The sequence below is a fragment of the Gigantopelta aegis genome, chromosome 12, assembly GCF_016097555.1.
Source record: "Gigantopelta aegis isolate Gae_Host chromosome 12, Gae_host_genome, whole genome shotgun sequence".
Lineage (NCBI taxonomy): Eukaryota > Metazoa > Mollusca > Gastropoda > Neomphalida > Peltospiridae > Gigantopelta > Gigantopelta aegis.
Window position 1 is genome coordinate 23,936,789 of NC_054710.1, and position 19,582 is coordinate 23,956,370.

The window sequence follows — 19,582 nt, forward strand, 5'->3', positions numbered from 1 at the left end:
TCGCTTAATTTTTTTTCATTTCAACTTATTTTCGTGCTTATATCCAATTAAGGTTCAAGCACGCTGTCTTGGGCACACACCTCATCTATCTGGGATGTCTGTCCAGGATTAGTTGTTAATTCTTAGTGGTTAGTGAGACAGAAGAGGGAAGGAAGGAAATGTACCGATTGAATAGTTACAACTGTGGTTCTGGGTGGGAGCCGATAGGCCTATCGGGCTGCCTACCCTGTATCTACCAGCCTTATGTCCGATGGCTTGACCACGGCGCCAACGAGGCCCGTGATCGCTTCATGGAACGGAGCTCTGGTCAACCAAATGGGAGGATAACTGTGATCTGTGACCATTACGAGTTGCAATAGCGTTATACGTGCACAGTTTACTGAAAAAAGGTATGTGCTATCGTTAGGGATACAGATGATTCGTCCTCTGATTGTGATACAGGCGAGTTGACTATTCTTATTTTATATTTATTGCACTTTCCATTTTTAAACTAGGCTCTATCCAATATAAATGGACGAATTGTCTGAGTTGGGTGGACGAATTGTACTGTGGACGAATCGTCTGTGGCCGAAACGTCCAGAGGACGAACTGTCTAGAAAGCTATTGTTACATCAAGGATGGTGACGACCTGTTATTGTCTTCTTCTTTTTTTTTCTTTTTTTTGCATTAGTTGTCGACATTATAATGATGGTGAAACGAGAAGGCAATAAATCACCAATATGAACTAAAAGGAATTTTTGTATTACTTGAACAACGCACTCAAGACATTTTAGTTACGGTTATATGGCGTCAGATATATGGTTAAGGACAATGAAAGAGTTAACCCACTGTCGCCACGCAATGGGCAAGGGATCTGTTGTTTGCTCCATCCTACAGATAGGGTAGCAAGTACAACGGCCTTTGATATACCAGTCGCGGTGCACTGGCTGGAACGAGAAATAACCCAATGGGCTCACCGACGGGGATCGATCCCAAACCGACCGCGCATCGAACGAGCGCCATACAACTGGGCTACGTCCTACCCCTCAAGAATAATGACGACTTGTCTTTTTTGTCTTTTTTGCATTAGTTGTCGACATTATATGAAGGTGAGATGCAGTAAATCATCAATATGAACTCGTCCATCTAAGCTTTTATTGGCTCTCAGTTGGGTTCTTATAGGTACTTACATGAATCGACAAACGGTGATTAAACTTTCAGTTGGAGTTCATTTTGTGTAACTGTAATTTCGTGCGTGTTCTTATGAGTAAATCGTTGAATTGTGAGACGATGAAGCGAAACCCATGATGCAGCTTTAAAATAGCTTACGTTTTATGTATATATATATATATATATATATATATATATATATATATATATATATATATATATGCTGCATTAAGAAGAACCCATAATGTATCACCACAAGACAGACTCATAACAATATACACAGATTACGCAGAATAAAAAAGGCAGTTATAATGTCTACACACTGCTTGAAATTAATGTGCATACGTGAAATGAATGGTAGGCTCAAATTGCACTCAGAAATCACGAATGCATAATAATGCTATTACAGGTCTGTAAAACAGGACATTAAATTGTGTCTGTTGTTAAAACTGCTTCGAGATCTCTGACATAGGCGCCGGGTGATGGCAATGAATGGAGGAGAGATGAGGGTGTGTGGCTAATGTATTATCATAAGAATTGGAGGAAAGCTGTTGGCAGTGCATAATTATTGTGCGTGACACTTTGATCAACACGGTGGCGTAGTCGTTAAGCCGTTGGACTTAAGGCTGGTGGGCACTGGGTTCGTTTCCCATTATCGGGGCATAGCCACCAAGAGCGAGTTTTTACGACTCACTGGGTAGGTGTAAGACCACTACACCGACTAAATTATATCGCTAACAGCTAACCCAATGTCTTGGACAGACAGGCCAGATAGTTGATGTGTGTGACCAGGACAGCGTGCTTCAACATTAATTGAATATAACACGGATATAGGTATAAACAAACAATACATAATAACTAAAACAGCTAGGTGTAAGACCACTACACCGACTAAATTATCTTGCTAACAACTAACCCACTTTCCTGGACAGACAATCCAGATAGCTGACGTGTGTGCCCAAGACAGCGTGTTTGATCCTTAATTGAATATAACACGGATATAGGTATAAACAAACAATAAACAATAACTAAAATAGCTAGGTGTAAGACCACTACACTGACTACATTATCTCGCTAACAACTAACCCACTGTCCTGGACAGACAGGCCAGATAGCTGACGTGTGTGCCCAAGACAGCGTGCTTGAACATTAATTGAATATAACACGGATATAGGTATAAACAAACAATAAACAATAAATAAAATAGCTATGTCTGTATCATCTTACCGTAATATTTCAGATAACCAGCGAAACCTTCCTCAAATCCAAGACAGTGATTCACTGTGGACAGTTATTTCACACACATTAAAAAAAGAAGAAAATATCACAACTCGTTAAAGTGTCACCGAAACCTTATCATCTAGTCCATAACAAAACACCAATATCCAGTGACTGAAACTAGCAGACTAAACAACCAATCTCTATCCCAACCAGTAACACACCTTCGTCGTTCTGTTTAATCCCAATCCACAGCCTGTCTGTCGTCTGCTGGCGATAAACGGTGCACGCGATGAATAAAGATCACGTGACATTCGACTTGTCCAACAGCTTTCGCTCTCATAGAAAACAGACCAGACCAGCCGAGCACGGAATAGGTGTTTTGTGTTTCCCCATTAACTTTCAATTACGGAAGGAAATAGCGAAGGGTACGAAATCTGTCTGCAAATCCGATTCATCATCGGCTGGACACGATATTTCTATTATACCGAAACACCCCGCGACTTGTCAGTGTAGCCACTGAACGGAGCGCTTCATGATTGGAGGGAAACGCCGCAGAATGGAATCATGATTGCGCTGATCCGACCGGAGCGCGTTTTGGTTGGAGGGATTTGCACAGAAACGAAAACTCAATGACAGTGATGAGAGCTTTCTTTTTGTGTGTGTGTGTTCATGACAAGAGGGTGGGCAAGAAATAATAATTACCGCGAGGTAGCCGGGGGCAAATCCTGTCCTCCAGTGACATATTTGTGCATTTATGACAGCGACGAATAACTAATTACGTGGCAATTGAAGCACAGTTGGACGTATTATCGATGGCCAGTCAGCCGGCGCTTGTTGTGGATAAGGGGTTTTGTAGAGTGACTTTTTTTTTCTATCACAGACAGTCACACTAGAGTTGACAAGATACACCTCGAGCGTCAAGTTGAGACAGCTTACAAACCCTGGCGCGAATCTAGACGTTTTGGGTTTTTTTTTTTTTTTTTTATGGGGGGTGGGGGTGGGGGTGTCTTCAATGGAAATTCCCATTCGGCTATTTAATGTTCCAACCAGTGCACCACGACTGGTATATAAAAGGTCGTGGTATGTACTTCTGGAAGGATGGATGAATGAATGGATGGATGGATGGTATACAAAAACACCCAGCAATAGAAGTATTCAGAGGCGGAGGTCTATCCCCATGCCAAATACCATGATTGAAAATTGACGTTTCCTTCTTCGGACGGTGAATACCGATTTCCTTATGTACGGCCCGAACATGAAAAATGTAATTTTCCTAAACATTCACCCATCCATCTGTGCGGTGGTTGACATACAATATATCTTGCTACTAATGGGGGAAATGTTGCGGGTTTCCTCTCTATGACTACATGTCAAAATTACCAAATGTTTGACATCCAATAGCCGATGATTAATAAATCAACGTGCTCTAGTGGTGTCGGTAAATACACCAAACTAACTTTTCCGGTATATTGTATATCAGTGGCGAATCCACTTTAAAATAAGTGCAAAAGCAAACAATACACAAGCCAACACATTTTTTCGTCGTGAGCAGGACAAGATTGTGGATCCCCCTTCGAACTCCCCCCTCCGCCCCCCCCCCCCCCCCCCCCCCCCCCCCACACACACACACTGGAACCGCGCCTGAAATCGACGGGTTAAAGAATGCCTATCCTATAAACAGTTTTCTTTCTGTTTGAATACAAGAAGATTTGTCTCGCATTGTAGTCTCAAATATGTTTTTGTCATATACGGGTACTCGGTGACACCGAAAACATGTTTACTCATAACACTAATAATTGCTTTATATTGCTTGTATTCACATTTTGCGGAAAACATTTTAAATATTAAATATTTTAGAGACCAAAAGCCTAGCTGTTTCCTGTTGGCTATTTTTTTTTTATATACATATTTTTATAAACGGTCTGTTATACGAGAGTCTTCGTTTTAATGTGTTCCAACATGCTCAGTTATGGTGTGAAACATGTATGTTGTTACCTGATTTAGAAAAGTTGTGTGTTTTTATGTCAGAGCCTAATCTAGCATTGTCATCAGCCAAAGTCTCCTGTTATATTTGACAACGTCGTAGCCAAGTGCCCAGTGATAAAGCGCCTGCTTGATGCGCGGTCAGTTTAGGATCGATCCCTGTCGGTGGGCCCATTGGGGCTATTTCTCGTCCCAGCCAGTGCTCAACAAATGGCTTAACAAAGGCCGTGGTATGTACTAACCTGTCTGTGGGATGGTGCATATAAAAGATCCCTGGCTGCTAATCAAAAAGAGTAGCCCACGAAAGGGCGACAGCGGGTTTCCTCTCTATATCTGTGTGGTCCTTAACCATATGTCTGACGCCATATAGTCGTAAATAAAATGTACTGGTATATCAAAGTGGTGGAACTACATGTAGTATATGCTGTTCTGCCTGTAGGAAAGTGGATATAATTATCAATAATTATAAATATATCCCTTGCTGCTAATTAAGAAAATAATATATTGGTTTGTTAAAAGTTTGCTAGTCGATAATATTAACGTGGTTTAGCGTAGTCGACAAACAAACAAACACAAACTTTAGCGGAACACGCATTAAGATACCAGTCGGTAGGTGAATTCATATCCCTCCCCCCCAAAACCCCACAAACACAACAACAACAACAAACAGACAAACAAATATCTAGTCCAAGCTAGAAACCAACAAAAAAGAAAATCAAAACAAATATAACAACACAAAACAAAATAATTTTAAGTAGTAAATAGTGTTATTATAAAGAATAACCGAGAAACACTTTTAAAAAATGAATTAGGTTCTACCGAGATTTGAACTCGGATCGCTGGATTCAGAGTCCAAAGTGCTAACCATTACACCATAGAACCGTTAAAAGGACTGTTCGAATTGACACTAGCTAACAAAATACAGTCTATGTGTGTCTGTCTCGGTGTATCTCTTTCTCTGGCTGGCCCCTCTCTGTTTATCTCTACCTGTCTCTCTACCTGTCTCTGTCTGATTTGCGTGAAATGGCGACAGCGAGTTTCCTCTCTCGATATCTGTGTAGTCCTTAACCATATGTCCGACGCCATATAACCGTAAATAAAATGTGTTGAGTGCGTCGTCCTCTCTCTCTGTCATTTTTCTCTCTCCACTCTCTCTCTCTGTATCTCCCTCTCTGTTTCTATTTCTGCCTGTCTCTCTCTCTGTATCCCTCTAATAATTAGTTACGTAATGCACTCCAACATTTAGTGCATGCATTAAGCCATCCGCAATGATAATTTGAAGACTGGATGTTATTGTTTTTCATCATGAAGAATAACAAAGAAAGAAAAAAAACCCCACCTAAAACAAATCAGGTTCCACCGAGACTTGAAATCGGATCGCTGGATTCAAAGTCCAAAGTGCTAACCATTACACCATGGAACTTACAATAACAAATCTTCAAATTGGCTGTAGGTGCAACGATACGTACTAATAGTTTCTGTTGTTTTTTTTGTCTGTGTATTTGTTTTAAAAACTGTAGTAGTATTATATTATCACTTTCTAGCAGTACAGTTTTGTACCAAATTAATAGACATAGAACATATGACACAGACAACGAAACGAATTATGAAGAATACAAAAAAACAAAAAACGATCTAAAATTAAAAAAGGTTCCGCTGAGACTTGAACTCGGATCGCTGGATTCAAAGTCCAAAGTGCTAATCATTATACCATGGAACCTCTATACTTTCTGTTCAAATTGACAGTAGGTACGAAGATACAGTGTGTGTGTGTGTGTGTGTGTGTCTCCCCACTTTTTTTCCCCCCCCCTCTCTCTCTCTCTCTCTCTCTCTCTCTCTGTCTCTCTCTGTCTGTCTGTCTGTCTGTCTGTCTCTGTCTGTCTCTCTCTCTCTCTCTCTCTCTCTCTCTCTCTCTCTCTCTTCTCTCTCTGTCTGTCTGTCTGTCTGTCTGTCTGTCTCTCTCCTCTCTCTCTCTCTCTCTCTCTCTCTCTCTCTGTCTCTCTCTCTCTCTCTCTCTCTCTCTCTCTCTCTCTCTCTCTCTCTCTCTCTCTCTCTCTCTCTCTCTCTCTCTCTCTCTCTCTCTCTCTCTAACGACTAATTATCTAACCTGACTACCTTGGACTGTGAATAGAGAGTCCAGGATACAGATACATGTAGTTAATTCTCATGTTGACACCACCAACACAGCAAGACATGACCCCAGCACAGCGTTCTTGAACCTTAATTGGCTATAAGCACGAAGATAAACGAACAGGAATTGAAATGTGTGTGTCCAACAGTCACGCGAATGTAACGAACCCGAGTGACAAACACGACATTCCTCTTTCTTTGTCCAAGCTGAGTGGTAAAATCACTTTAGTAAATCACAAACGAAAACACAGGTAATAGTTGCGGACAGGAAACAACCGGCCCCTGCCCCAGGTCCGACTCAAGTAGCAAAGAAATCTAATGAAATGTAAACTTCATTATAAAGTTGTATTGTGTGTTAACGATGGGCTTGGCAAACCTATGTAATTACATGAAGTCTTCTAGTTTTAATGGGATATTTTCCAAACGTCTGTAATTCAGTTACATAAAATATTGTTCTTAGCAGCATCTCAAAAATGTTTGTTTAACGACAATCCTTGGTACTTTTTGCGTGGTCAGTGTTATGTGTACGTGTGTGTAAGTATGCGTGCGTGCTTGCGTGAATGTTAGATTGCGACATTGTGTGTAACGGGTAGCTCATGTCTGTGAGAAAGTGCATATAAAAGATTCCTTTAATGCTAATGTGAAATGTAACTTTTGAAGTTTTATATTGATTTGGAAATCACTTCATTTATGAATGTGCCTTTGTTTAAAAACCAATAACCGACGTATTCTTAGTGATGTTGTGTTGCGAAACATTAAATTAATTAATTCGTTCATTCGTTCATTCGTTCTTTCGTTCGTTCGTTCGTTCCTTGGTCGGTTGGTTGGTTGGTTGGTTCATTCATTTCTTCGTTCATTCATTCCTTCGTTCGTTCGTTCGTTCGTCCTTCGTCCGTCCTTTCGTTCGTTCGCTCGTTCGTTCATTTATATATTAATTCATTAATGCATTTAAAAATATTTTAAAAAACCTATAGCGGGTTCCCTTTGAAGAGTACGTGACATAATTATCAAACATTTGACATCCAATACCCGATGATTAATTAATTAATGTGCACTTGTGGTGAAAAAAAATACCGTAATTACTTTTTTATTATGTCTACCGTCCCCGTAAGCTACAAATGCAACGTTCTGTGCTGGCTGATGTTAACATCTGGTTTGACACTGATATATGAATCATTAGTTTGGTAATATCTTAAATGGATTCCCATAATCTAGGTTAGTGGAAAAATTAATCACTTTTTTTTTCATGGCGAAGTCAGCATATCTTTGCTATGTCTTTGCTACACCATTTGTGGAGCACTGGTTGGAAAGAGCTCATCGACAGGGATCGATCTCGCGTCAGAGGAACGCTTTAAATTCATTACTAGTTGATGTTTAAAGTGTAAGAACTTATTTTTGAAGCACTAAGGCAAATTTCTCACTATTACAGTTGTTTTTTGATAATTGGAATCATACATTGCATAGATTTTTTTTTAAACTATTTTTTCTGGTCATCCTGGTGTTTCTAATACCATGCAATTACTTTTTTATATTTAAAAAAAACGCACTTAACTCTGAGAAGTAACGGTTATGAAAACGAACTCTTTTCTAGTTGTTAATGGTATTTCACCGTTTAAACTTCACACACTCTAGTTTCACTCGGTTGTAACTTTATCCAGATGTGTTACACGTTTGTAGATTAACTAAACTTAGAGTCCATTATCGCGGGTATAAACTAGGTTGTGCGACTTTAATAAATCAATTTACACCAGTGATACCGTTAAGTGGTTAAGAGCCTGTACAGGGATATGAACCCATAAACTATCAGTCCAATGCTAAGGTCAGACTGCCAACAGCCAACAGAAAATTAGCCAACGTTCCGCTCTCAGGACTTCTACGACTGCCTAGCTACCGGCCTAGGTGGTGTCGTGGTTAAGCCATATGACATAAGGCTGGTAGGTACAGGGTTTGCTACCCGGTACCGGCTCCCACCCAGAGCGCGTTGTAACGACTCAGTGGGTAGATGTAAGGCCACTACACACTTTTCACTCTCACTAACCACTCACAACTAACAACTGGCACACTGTCTTGGGCAGACAGCCCAAATAGCTGAAATGTGTGCCCAGGACAGCGTGTTTGAACCTTAATTGGATATCAGCATGGAAATAAGTTGAAATGAAAACAAAATAACTGTCTTGATGTTAGTCTGAGCGCTCTTAGAACACGACTCTCGTCGTATAAGTTATAACCCATTAGATGCTAATCTGAGCACAACCGTGAAGTTGGACAACTTTCTGCTGGCAGTTGGTAATATCTTCTTAGCATTAACCACCACGCCACCAAGACCAGATTATCATTTCGATCTGACTTTAAACTTTTAGATCTGCGTTAAAAAATGTATGTCGAAATTACTTTTTTTTAAATATTATAACTTATTTAATGTTGGATTGTCCTTCTAAAATGCTCCAAATTATATAAATATTCGGCCGAGCAGTCAATTCTTTTTATTTTTGGCTTGTAATTTTTTTTTTTTTTTTTTTAAAGTTCTATTAACTCTTTTACTAATTGCTATTTTTAAAATTCTGCACATTTTCAACTCTACCCACTCCCTCCCCCCATCCCGAGTCAGGCCACTGATCTTATCGGAGGTCGGACTCGGGATGGGCGTGTTCGAAACCCTAGTGGCATATGAGCACGTTAACGTAGTTATCTATCTATCTATCTATCTATCTATCTATCTATCTATCATTTATTCTGGGTATGACCACGAAAATACAATATATCATGACCATCTACATGGATTTTTATGACTTCTTAACTCGATTACGATCACTCTGATGAACAAACACACCCACTTCATAGTTACATGGAACCAAAACAGAACACAGATACCCCAAAATACGAAAACACCGCGGGGCTCAATTTGTGGAGAATCATGGCAGCTAAAGATTGAAAAGAATGGCAGGTTTACAATGAGTGTGTGGATGACCATTCGAATGTCTGACGCGATCTTGCCCGAGGCGATCCGGAATTTACCGAAAGCGTACTCTATGGACCGATCGGAAATAAGGCGTCACTCGGCCTTGGGCGAGATGGGCCGATAGTCTCGATAGTCCAGGCAACATATTGGGAAATCGACTGTGACGTCATTCCACTGACACTATGGGCAGTGTTCCCACGCAGATATTACCGATTACGGACTAGCCTTTTAATGGTATTAGAGACACACAGGTAGCAATTTGGGCGCCAGTATTATACAGCACAATCTAAATCTCTTGCCTTGTTTTGTCTGTGTGTCAGTGTCAGTCTATGTCCATGTCTGTCTCTCTTTGTCCGTCTCTGTGTCCATTTCTGTCTCTATGTCCTTGTCTGTCTCTATGTCTGTCTGTCTGTCTGTCTGTCTGTCTGTCTCTCTTTGTGGGTTAGACGTAGCGCAGTGGTAAAATGCTATCCTGGTGCGCGGTCGATGTTGGGTCGATTCCCGTCGGTAGGGCCATTGGGCTATTTCTCGTCCCAGCCAGTGCAGCTTGACTGGTATATCAAAATACCGTGGTATGTACTATTCTGTCTGTGGAATATAAAAGATCCATTTTTGATAATCGAAAAGAGAAGACCATGGCGTGGCGGCATTGGGTTTCCTCTCGAATTATCTCTGTTGTCCTTCACCGTTTGTCCGACACAGTATAACCAGAAATAAAATGATCTGAGTGCCTCGTAAAACAATTTTTTTCTTCATTTGCCCACCCAATATTTCTATATCCTTGTATCTCTTTGCTGTAGTCTCTCTCTCTCTCTCTCTCAACTCTACTCTCTCTCCTCTCTCTCTCTCTCCTCCTCTCTCTCTCTCTCTTCTCTCTGTCTCTCTCTCTCTCTCTCTCTGCGCATCTCTCCCCCCTCTCTCTCTCTCTCTCTCTCTCTCTCGCGCCTCTCTCCCCCACCCCCTTCTCTTCTCTCTCTCTCTCTCTCTCTCTCTCTCTCTCTCTCTCTCTCTCTCTCTCTCTCTCTCTCTCTCTCTCTCTCTCTCTCTCTCTCTCTGAAATCAAAATTAATTAGATGATTTCGCTCTAACAACCACACAGCGACTTTCACTGTTACATTTTTCATCGTTTAGCTGAAGCCAGCATATGCATGTCCATGTTTCCTAGAGTATCAGGTTTTTGGTGTCACGCATTAAATTTGAAGAACATGTCTGCGATTTAACCCCCACAGTTTGATTCATATCGCATTGTGACCTGACACCGCACAAAGCATTGCTTGCACTGAAAACGTGACCGCGTGTTAAACAGAGAGCTTCAAAGAAAAATGGAAAGAAGTAAAAAAAAAAGAAGAAGAAAGAGAAAAAACAGGTAACTTGCGTCGACTTTCCGACATAGGTCCTTTTCACAACTTTGTTTTGACTTCTTTCAAAGAAAACAATATGTTTATCCTTGGGTTCAGTCATACTATCAGACAACGTAAGACAGTGAGACAGACAGACGGACGAACAGACAGACTGACAGACAGACAGACGGGCGGACGAACAGACAGACAGACGGATGAACGGCCATACTGACATGACTACAGACGGACAGACAGCAGGCAGGCAGAACATTTGACAAACATACAGACTGACAGGACTACATACTGACAGACAGCAGGCAGGCAGACAATCAGACAAACTGACAGACATACAGGACTACAAAAAGACAGATATCCAGTTAGTGAGTTAGACAGAAAGACAGAATGGCAGACAGCAGACAGGCAGACAAGCAGGCAGACAGTCAGGCAGACAGACAGACTGACAGTACTACAGACTGACAGACAGCAGACAGGCAGACAATCAGACAGACTGACAGACATACAGACAGACAAACATACAGACTGACAGGACTACAGACTGACAGACAGCAGGCAGGCAGACAATCAGACAGACTGACAGACATACAGACAGACAAACATACAGACTGACAGGACTACAGACTGACAGACAGCAGGCAGGCAGACAATCAGACAGACTGACAGACATACAGCACTACAGAAACACAGATATCCAGTTAGTGAGTTAGACAGAAAGACAGAATGGCAGACAACGGACAGGCAGACAACCAGGCAGACAGTCAGTCAGGCAGACAGACAGACAGACAGACTGACAGAAAGAAAGTCAAAAGGACAGCCGGCCAGTCGACTTAGTTATTGACAGACAGACTAACTGAATGAATGACTGACGTGTAAGCTGGCTGGGTTTGCCATTTAGTAATGACGAACCAACTTGAGTACAAATAAATTCTACAACAATTCTAGACACGTGGTCGATCTAGAAGCTATGCAATAAAAGACCCTAAGTATGCTAGCCGGGATGACGGGGAAAAAAGGACAGATCCTGTAACTCCTCCAAGAAAACCCGCACAAAAAGTACCAGCTCCCTACTCCCCGAACCCCCCCCCCCCCCCCCCAAAAAAAAAAAAAAAAAAAAAAACCCCACACATACAAAAAAGAAAGAAAAAACCCACAAAACAAAACAACAAACAAACAAGACAACAAAACAGAAAACCCCCATCCCAGACAAGCAACAGACAACAAAAACAACTCCAAAACAAAACAAAAGATATGTAAAAGACGTCCAAAAAACTGAGGTGTATAACAGATATTACAAGAAATAACAACCAAGTCTAGAATAAACGCGAGAATAAACGCGACTCTTAGCAAGTCAAGTTTAAAAAAATGTTTCTCCTAAAACGAAACCAGGGTATCAACTTGAACTAATGGCGTAATGCAAAATCCATGTTCGTCAGATTAGCGGTCATGTTCGGCAAACAGTCCCGTACCGCGGGTACACGCTGTTTATCGGTTGTTTCTTCACCAATACCACTTAACGTCTGCAAACATCCATCCCGGGTACGGGAGATCTCCGACAGACCCATCAAGGATCCATTCATGTCTTCACGTCCGCCACTCGTGTTAACAAAACTGTTAATTCGTCGGTCAACAATCCGATACAAAGATAGTTGCAGAGTTTATATTTCCCATGGATTAAAACAACACGTGTCTTTTTAATCAACAAACAACGCTGATCTTTATCTGGGTTGCATAACTCTCTGACAGAACAAGTTTGTTCAGTCTTGTTTGTACCATTATTTGTCAAATTAGCTGTAATTAAAAATGCTGTAATAGTGATGTAAAAAAATGTAACAACCCCGCCATTTGTATGATACCAATTTACATGGCAACGTTTGAATTATGCATTTTTGTAGGTACCCATTTGTCCGTCTATGCTTTGTTGTATGTATATGTGTATGTATGTATGTATGTATGTATGTATGTATGTATGTATTGATGTATGAATATCTATATATTGTATGTATGTCGTGGTTGACTGTTACATACATAGATACTAACGCACTGGCGCAGGGGATAATTAAATTCTTTCTGGCCTCACACAAATGTCCCATGCCGTTGCTGGGACTCGAACCTGTGGCACCGAATCGCACGCAAATAGCAAAACTAATCAATATGCGCTCTGAGCTATCGAGTCATCCATAAAAAGGATGCCCTTTAACTCAACCACATGCATGGGGCCTACAATCTACGCGGTCGATCCCGCTTACGTGCACGAAACAGTGGGCAGACCTGACACTGACTAGTATGTATTGATGTATGAATATCTATATATCGTATGTATGTCGAGGTTGACTGTATGTATGTATGTATGTATTGATGTATGAATATCTATATATTGTATGTATGTATGTATGCATCTATCTATCTATATCTATCTATCTATCTATCTATTTTGATGTATTATATATTGCGTGTACCATTAAGCTATATAATAAACAATTGAATTGAGCCTATTTATTTATTTATTTATTTATTTAGTTAGTCAGTTAGTTAGTTGGTTAGTTAGTTAGTTATTAAACTATAGGCAATAACAGTAATATGAGTAGTATCATTGAAAGTATAATAATAATTAGTAATATTTGTTTGTAGTAATATCATTAGTAGTAGTAGTCGTAGTAGTAGTTGTAGTAATACTAGTGGTAGTAGTAGTAGTAGTGGTACTAGTAGTAGTAGTAGTAGTAGTAGTAGTAGTAGTAGTAGTTGTTGTAGTAATACTAGTGATACTAGTAGTACCAGTTGTGGTAGTAGTACTAGTTGTTGTTGAAGTAGTAGTGGTCGTAGTAGTAGTAGTAGTAGTAGTGGTTGTAATTGTAGTAGTTGTAGTCGTCGTCGTCGTCGTAGTAGTAGTGGTAGTTGTTGTTGTTGTAAGTGTAGTAGTAGTAGTGGTGGTTGGTCTTGTTGTTGTTGTACGCAGATTGTTTAAAAAAAAAAAAAAATAGAAAGAAAAACAACTGCGACGAAAACAAACATAACATCGATGTGGCTATTTAACGTTATTTTTATTTCACAATGTTTACATATTATTACATAATATACAATTACAAATGTAGTGTCATACAGTTATATGTACACGTTAATGTACACCTTCATAAATAACAATTAGCCGAAGCAAATATACAAGACTGTCATAAATATTAATTAATAAAAGATACAACACTGGTCTTCTCATTCGATTATGTTTGGTAATAAACCAGTCGACTTTTCTAATAATAGCCTGCGTAGTTGAAATCAAAGGTTTGGTTTGAAACTATACTTCCGTCTTGATCAAGTTCAACTGAGGTGAGATTCCAGGGCCCCTATTTTCCAAGTTATCTTAGCACTACCAGGGGCGGACCCGGAAAATATTTTAGGGAGGGGACGAAGAGCAAGTGCACCTCAATAAAAATTGTTAATAAATTGTTAAAAAAGGGGCGCTTTAAGTTGTTTAGGGGGAGGAAAAAGGTCACCCTGGTTCCCTCCCTTGGGTCTGCCCGTGGCTACGAAATCGTAAAACCATTGTAGGCTATAACGTCACTATAGCACACGACGTATTGACGACATAGCTTACGATTGTTTTACGCTTTTGCGCCTAACAATAAATTAATAACGCATTACACTTATGTTGGTGCTTACTGGTATATCCACTTAAGGTTCAAGTACGCTGTGCAGGACAGTGGGTTAGTGCGTAGCTGTTGGTGATTAGTGAGAGAGAAGTCAGTGTAATGGTCTTACCCACTCCCCCATTGAGATCTTTAACTTGCTCTGGGTGGAAGCCGGTACTGGGTGGATGCGAACCCAGTACCCACCAGCCTTTAGACCGATGGCTTAATCGCTACACGCCCGTGGCAGGTCCATAGGGCATGACCCATTCAAATAATGTATATCGCTTGGCTATTGACAGCGCTCTCTGGCGAAGTCAGAATGAATGAATGAATGAATGAATGAATGAATGGACAAATATATGGATGAATGAATGGACGAATGAATTAATGTTTAACGACACCCCAGCATGACAAATCTGGCGAAGTCAGATGCTATGTTTACGGCAGGCGTGCTTCGACAGTAAGCTGATGGAATGGATTCATGAATTACAGCTTAACGACACCCCACCGCGAAAAATACTTGGACTATTGTGTGTCAAACAAAGTGACGTACATAAATAAATTAATGATCAATATCAGTTTTATCTGTTGGAGGCATGCCAAATTTTACCCACACCCACAATTGTCCGATACAAAATATGCACTGCCCCGCCCTGGTGATTAACGTCGTCGTTGTTGTTGTGACCACCTCCACCGTCATCATCATCATCATCATCATCGTCGTCGTCGTCGTCGTCGTCATTACCATCATCAGTTTGTCACCCAATAACCAATGCATTTTTTTGTGTGCTGAGGTGTCGTTAAAAATAATAAATTAATTAATATCATAATAATAATAATAATAATAATAATAATAATAATAATAATAATAATAATAATCAATAGTTAGACACCCAATAGCCGATATATTTTTTTTATGCTGATGTGTCGTAAAACAAGAACTAATTAAATAATTACTTAATTCATTCATTCATTAATAATGTAATAATCATCATCAACATCGACGTCGTCAGTTTGACACCCAGTAGCCAATGTATGTTCTTGTACTAATTAATGAATTAATGAATTAATGAATGAATTAATTAATTTATTTATTTATTTATTAATTCATTAATTCATTAATTCAATTAATTCATTTGTTATTAATAACAACATCGTCGCCGTTCTCCTCTTCACAATAATAATAATAATAATAATAATAATAAAAATAATAGACGCTATTAAAATATCACACACGGACTCGCACAACAAATCGTTCCAATAAGTCACTCTGTATGCACATGCCTCATGTAGTGTACTCGTTTACGGGATACACGGCTCTTTGATGTTGCCGCATTAGCTGGTGATCATTACACAATATCGCGAGAATACTTCGTTCCGTCACGGTTCACTGGCCGCTAGCTTTCTCACGGTCACGCTTCATTATGTTTCAATACTTCCGTCTTTTCGTACACCATTATCTGCACAGTTTCCCATGTATTTCAGTTTACTCAACAGTGATACAAAAAGCAACATGATTGATTGCAATGGGTTTAACACACAGACGGACGTTTATTTTGTTTAACGACACCACTAGAGCACATTTATTTATTAATCATCAGATACTTGAGAGATTGTTTTGTTTAACGACACCACTAGAACATATTTATTTATTAATCATCAGGTATTGGATGTCAAACATATGGTCATTTTGACAGTCATAGAGAGGAAACCCGCTAAAAAAAAATTCATTTGTAGCAAGGAATATTTTATATGCACCATCCTACAGACAGGACAGCACATACCACGAACTTTGATATACCAGTCGTGGTGGACTGGCTGGAACGAGAAATAACACACTGGACACACCGACGGGGATCGATCCTAGACCGACCGCGCATCAAGCGAACGCTTTACCACTGGGCTACACCCCGCCCCCATCAGATACTGGATGTCAAACAGTTGGTAGTACTGATAATATAGTTCTAGAGAGAAAACCATTTAAATTGTTTTCATTAGTAGCAAAGGATCTTATTTGTGCCCCGTCCCACAGGCGAGATACGACATACCAGGACCTGTGATGGTTGGACTATACCAATTCAAATCCCATAGGCGACCATGTTAACGTTTGTGTTTAAAAACACTATATGCAATATATCAACCAAACTGTGACCCATAAATATCAGTACTACAACCCCTACCTCAAAGTATTAACTGCAGAAAATGGTACCTTTCATGGCTCATTTTCGGTATAACCAGATGTTTCTGCAACACCCCTAGTTTCGCACAAAATTTTAGTACTTTTTTTTACAGGTACCCCATACATGTTCCAAGCACAAGGCTACTTGACACGGTGGTACTACATCAAATAAAATTGCATACATTTTTAGCCCAGATGAAACTAATTTTTTTTACAACCAACACACTCACATTTATAACCAATCACAGGACTTGTGGTGTTAACTTCTCTATCAAAAGTTCGGTACACCTCGAACTTCGACCCAGCCGGAAATTAATTGGTATAGTGCAACCTGATATACCAGTCATGGTGCACTGACTGGAACGAGCCCAATGGACCCACTAACGATCCTAGACTGCCCACGCACCAGGCGAGAGCTTTAACACTGGTATCTGTATGCTTATATCTAGTGCCAATTCGAACAGTAGCTCTAACGGTTCTATGGTGTAATGGTTAGCACTTTGGACTCTGAATCCAGCGATCCGAGTTCAAATCTCGGTAGAACCTGATTCATTTTTTTCTTCTTGTTTTTTTGTGTGTGGTTTTTTTGTTTTTTTTTGGGGGGGGGGTATACTTAATAAATCAATGTGCTCTAGTATTGACGTTAAACAAAGAAAACTTTAGTAACCTATACAGACGCGTGTGTAGATAAGTGTTTTGTGGATCCAATGGACGAATGGATGGACGAATGAGTGGATGAATTAATGAATGCATGTTTAATGACACCCTAGCATGAACAATATAACGAAGGCCTATGCTGTGTGTACGACAGGCGTGCTTCGTGCCTATATCCAACTGAGGTGCAAGCACGCTGGGCTGCCCGTCCAGGACAGTAGCTAATTGTCAGTAGTTAATGAGTGAGAAATCGGCGTAGTGGTCTTACACCCATCCATCTAGTCGCTCTGCGTGGAAGCGAATCCACTACCTACTAATCTTATGTCCGATGGCTTAACAACAACCCCACCGTGGGTGATAATTTCCTGTATACATGACTGCTATATATTGTAATAGTTGATATCTTCTCAGATGTCCAGTGGGCGGGATCTAGCACAGTGGTAAAGCGTTCCCTTGATGTGCGGTCGGTCTAGGATCGATCTCCATCGGTGGACCCATTTGGCTATTTATCGTTCCAGACAGTGCTCCACAACTGGTATAACAAAGGCCGTGGTATGTACTATCCTGTCTGTGGGATGGTGCATATAAAAGATTCCTTGCAACTAATAGAAAAAAATTGCGGGTTTCCTCTAAGACTATATGTCAAAATTACGAAATGATTAATAAACCAATGTATTCTAGTGGCGTAGTTAAACAAAACAAACTTTAACTTTTGTAAAGTTTTAAATGATTTGGGCGACGATTTTGATAGTTCTCTAAAATGAATAACGAGGCAGCCATATTTGGATGTCACGACTTAAAGGTCATGTAGTTATTAATTAATTCAACATATTTTCTTGCTTATAAATATCCAATTAAAGTCCATGCACGCTGTATCGGTCACACACCTCAGCTTTCTGGGTTGTCTGTCTAGGACAGTGCGTTAGTTAGTGGTTAGTGAGAGAGAAGAGAGTGTGTAGTGGCCTTACACCTACCCATTGAGTTGTTAAAACGCGCTCTGGGTGGGAGCCTGTACCGGGCTGCGAACCCTGTACCCACCAGCCTTATGTTCTATGGCTTAACCACGACACCACCTAGGCCGGTAGCTAGACAGTCGTAGAAGTCCTGAGAGGGGAACGTTGGCTAACTTTCTGTTGGTTGTTGGCAGTCTGACCTTAGCATTAGACTGGCATTGGACCTTAGCATTGGTCTTACACCTATCCACTGAGTTGTTAAAAATCGGTTGGGAGCGTGTATCGGGCTGCAAACCTAGTACCTAGCAACCGTATGTTCGATGGCTCAACAAGGACACTACCGATGTCGGTTCGTATAGTTCAGTCGGCTGGTGTTAAATTAGGTCAAATGTGATGTGTTGTATGGTTTAAGACTTTACATAAATAATCAAGATAAGAAGAGAAAAAAAACGTGTTTCCTTTCCAGTTTAACAAAACCTTATCACGTGGCTCAGTTTGCGGTTAATAAGGCCAACCGTCAAGCTAATTGTTACGAAAGAGAAGAAAGGAAAGAACGTTTTTTTCTAGCAACACCTATTTTAGTTGTTCATGATTAAAGGTCAAATAATGATTAAAGGCCAAAGGTAACACGTATTGTTACGTATGTATTAAGCTTTTTACAATAAGGGAGAAAAGACGCCCTATCACCGTGTTTGCGGGTTTCAAAGGCCAACGATCATGCCAATAAGCATTGTTAAGGGAGAGTGAAGAAATGTGTGTGTAGTGAAAATATACGAGTGGGTTTTAAGTGTCAGTCTAAAGTAGGTGTCATTATGTGAACTGGACGTCTGAGAAGGGAGGAAATGTTTTATGTAACTGCGCAATCAACACATTTTGTTGACGGTTATATGGCGTCAGACATATGATTAAGGACCAAAGAGATATCGAGAGAGGAAACTCTCTGTCGCCACTTCATGGGCTACACTTTTCGAGTAGAAGCAAGGGATCTTTTATATGCACCATCCCACAGACAGGATAGTACATACCACGGACTTTGTTACACCAGTTGTGGAGCACTGGGTAGAATTTCGTGAAACTGGCCACTATTTCGCCAAATGCCCATTCGACTGCATGACATGTCAAACACTATAAAGAAATGTATGGGATTCCTGTCGTGTGCGAAGGATCTGGTACACACCAGAATGTGCGTCCAGGACAGGCGTGCGCTACATCAGCTTGCTCCGAACGTGTACGTTATATTATTTCCTTGTCTTTAATCCTTATGCATGGGATGTTGTTAAACGAATGGATGAATGCATGAAATGATGAATGTCTAACGACACTCCATCACATAATAATAAATCGGCTATTGGGTGTCAAATAAAGATAATATATAC

General features: G+C 40.3%; 1 protein-coding gene and 2 non-coding genes across 3 annotated transcripts in view; 1 reads left to right on the plus strand and 2 right to left on the minus strand.

The window, feature by feature from the left end:
• The window catches only part of LOC121386906, a 35,289-nt gene extending 32,486 nt beyond the window's left edge, over positions 1-2,803 (minus strand). The window contains exon 1 of the mRNA XM_041517947.1: positions 2,377-2,803. The gene's annotated coding sequence lies outside the window, so the exon portion shown is untranslated. The remainder of the gene's footprint in view (positions 1-2,376) is intronic.
• A 2,360-nt stretch (positions 2,804-5,163) lies between these two features.
• On the minus strand, positions 5,164-5,235 carry Trnaq-cug. Its single transcript has one exon. It is a non-coding gene; the product is annotated as a tRNA-Gln (tRNA).
• An 11,838-nt stretch (positions 5,236-17,073) lies between these two features.
• Trnaq-cug lies at positions 17,074-17,145 on the plus strand. Its single transcript has one exon. It is a non-coding gene; the product is annotated as a tRNA-Gln (tRNA).
• Positions 17,146-19,582: the final 2,437 nt, after the last annotated feature.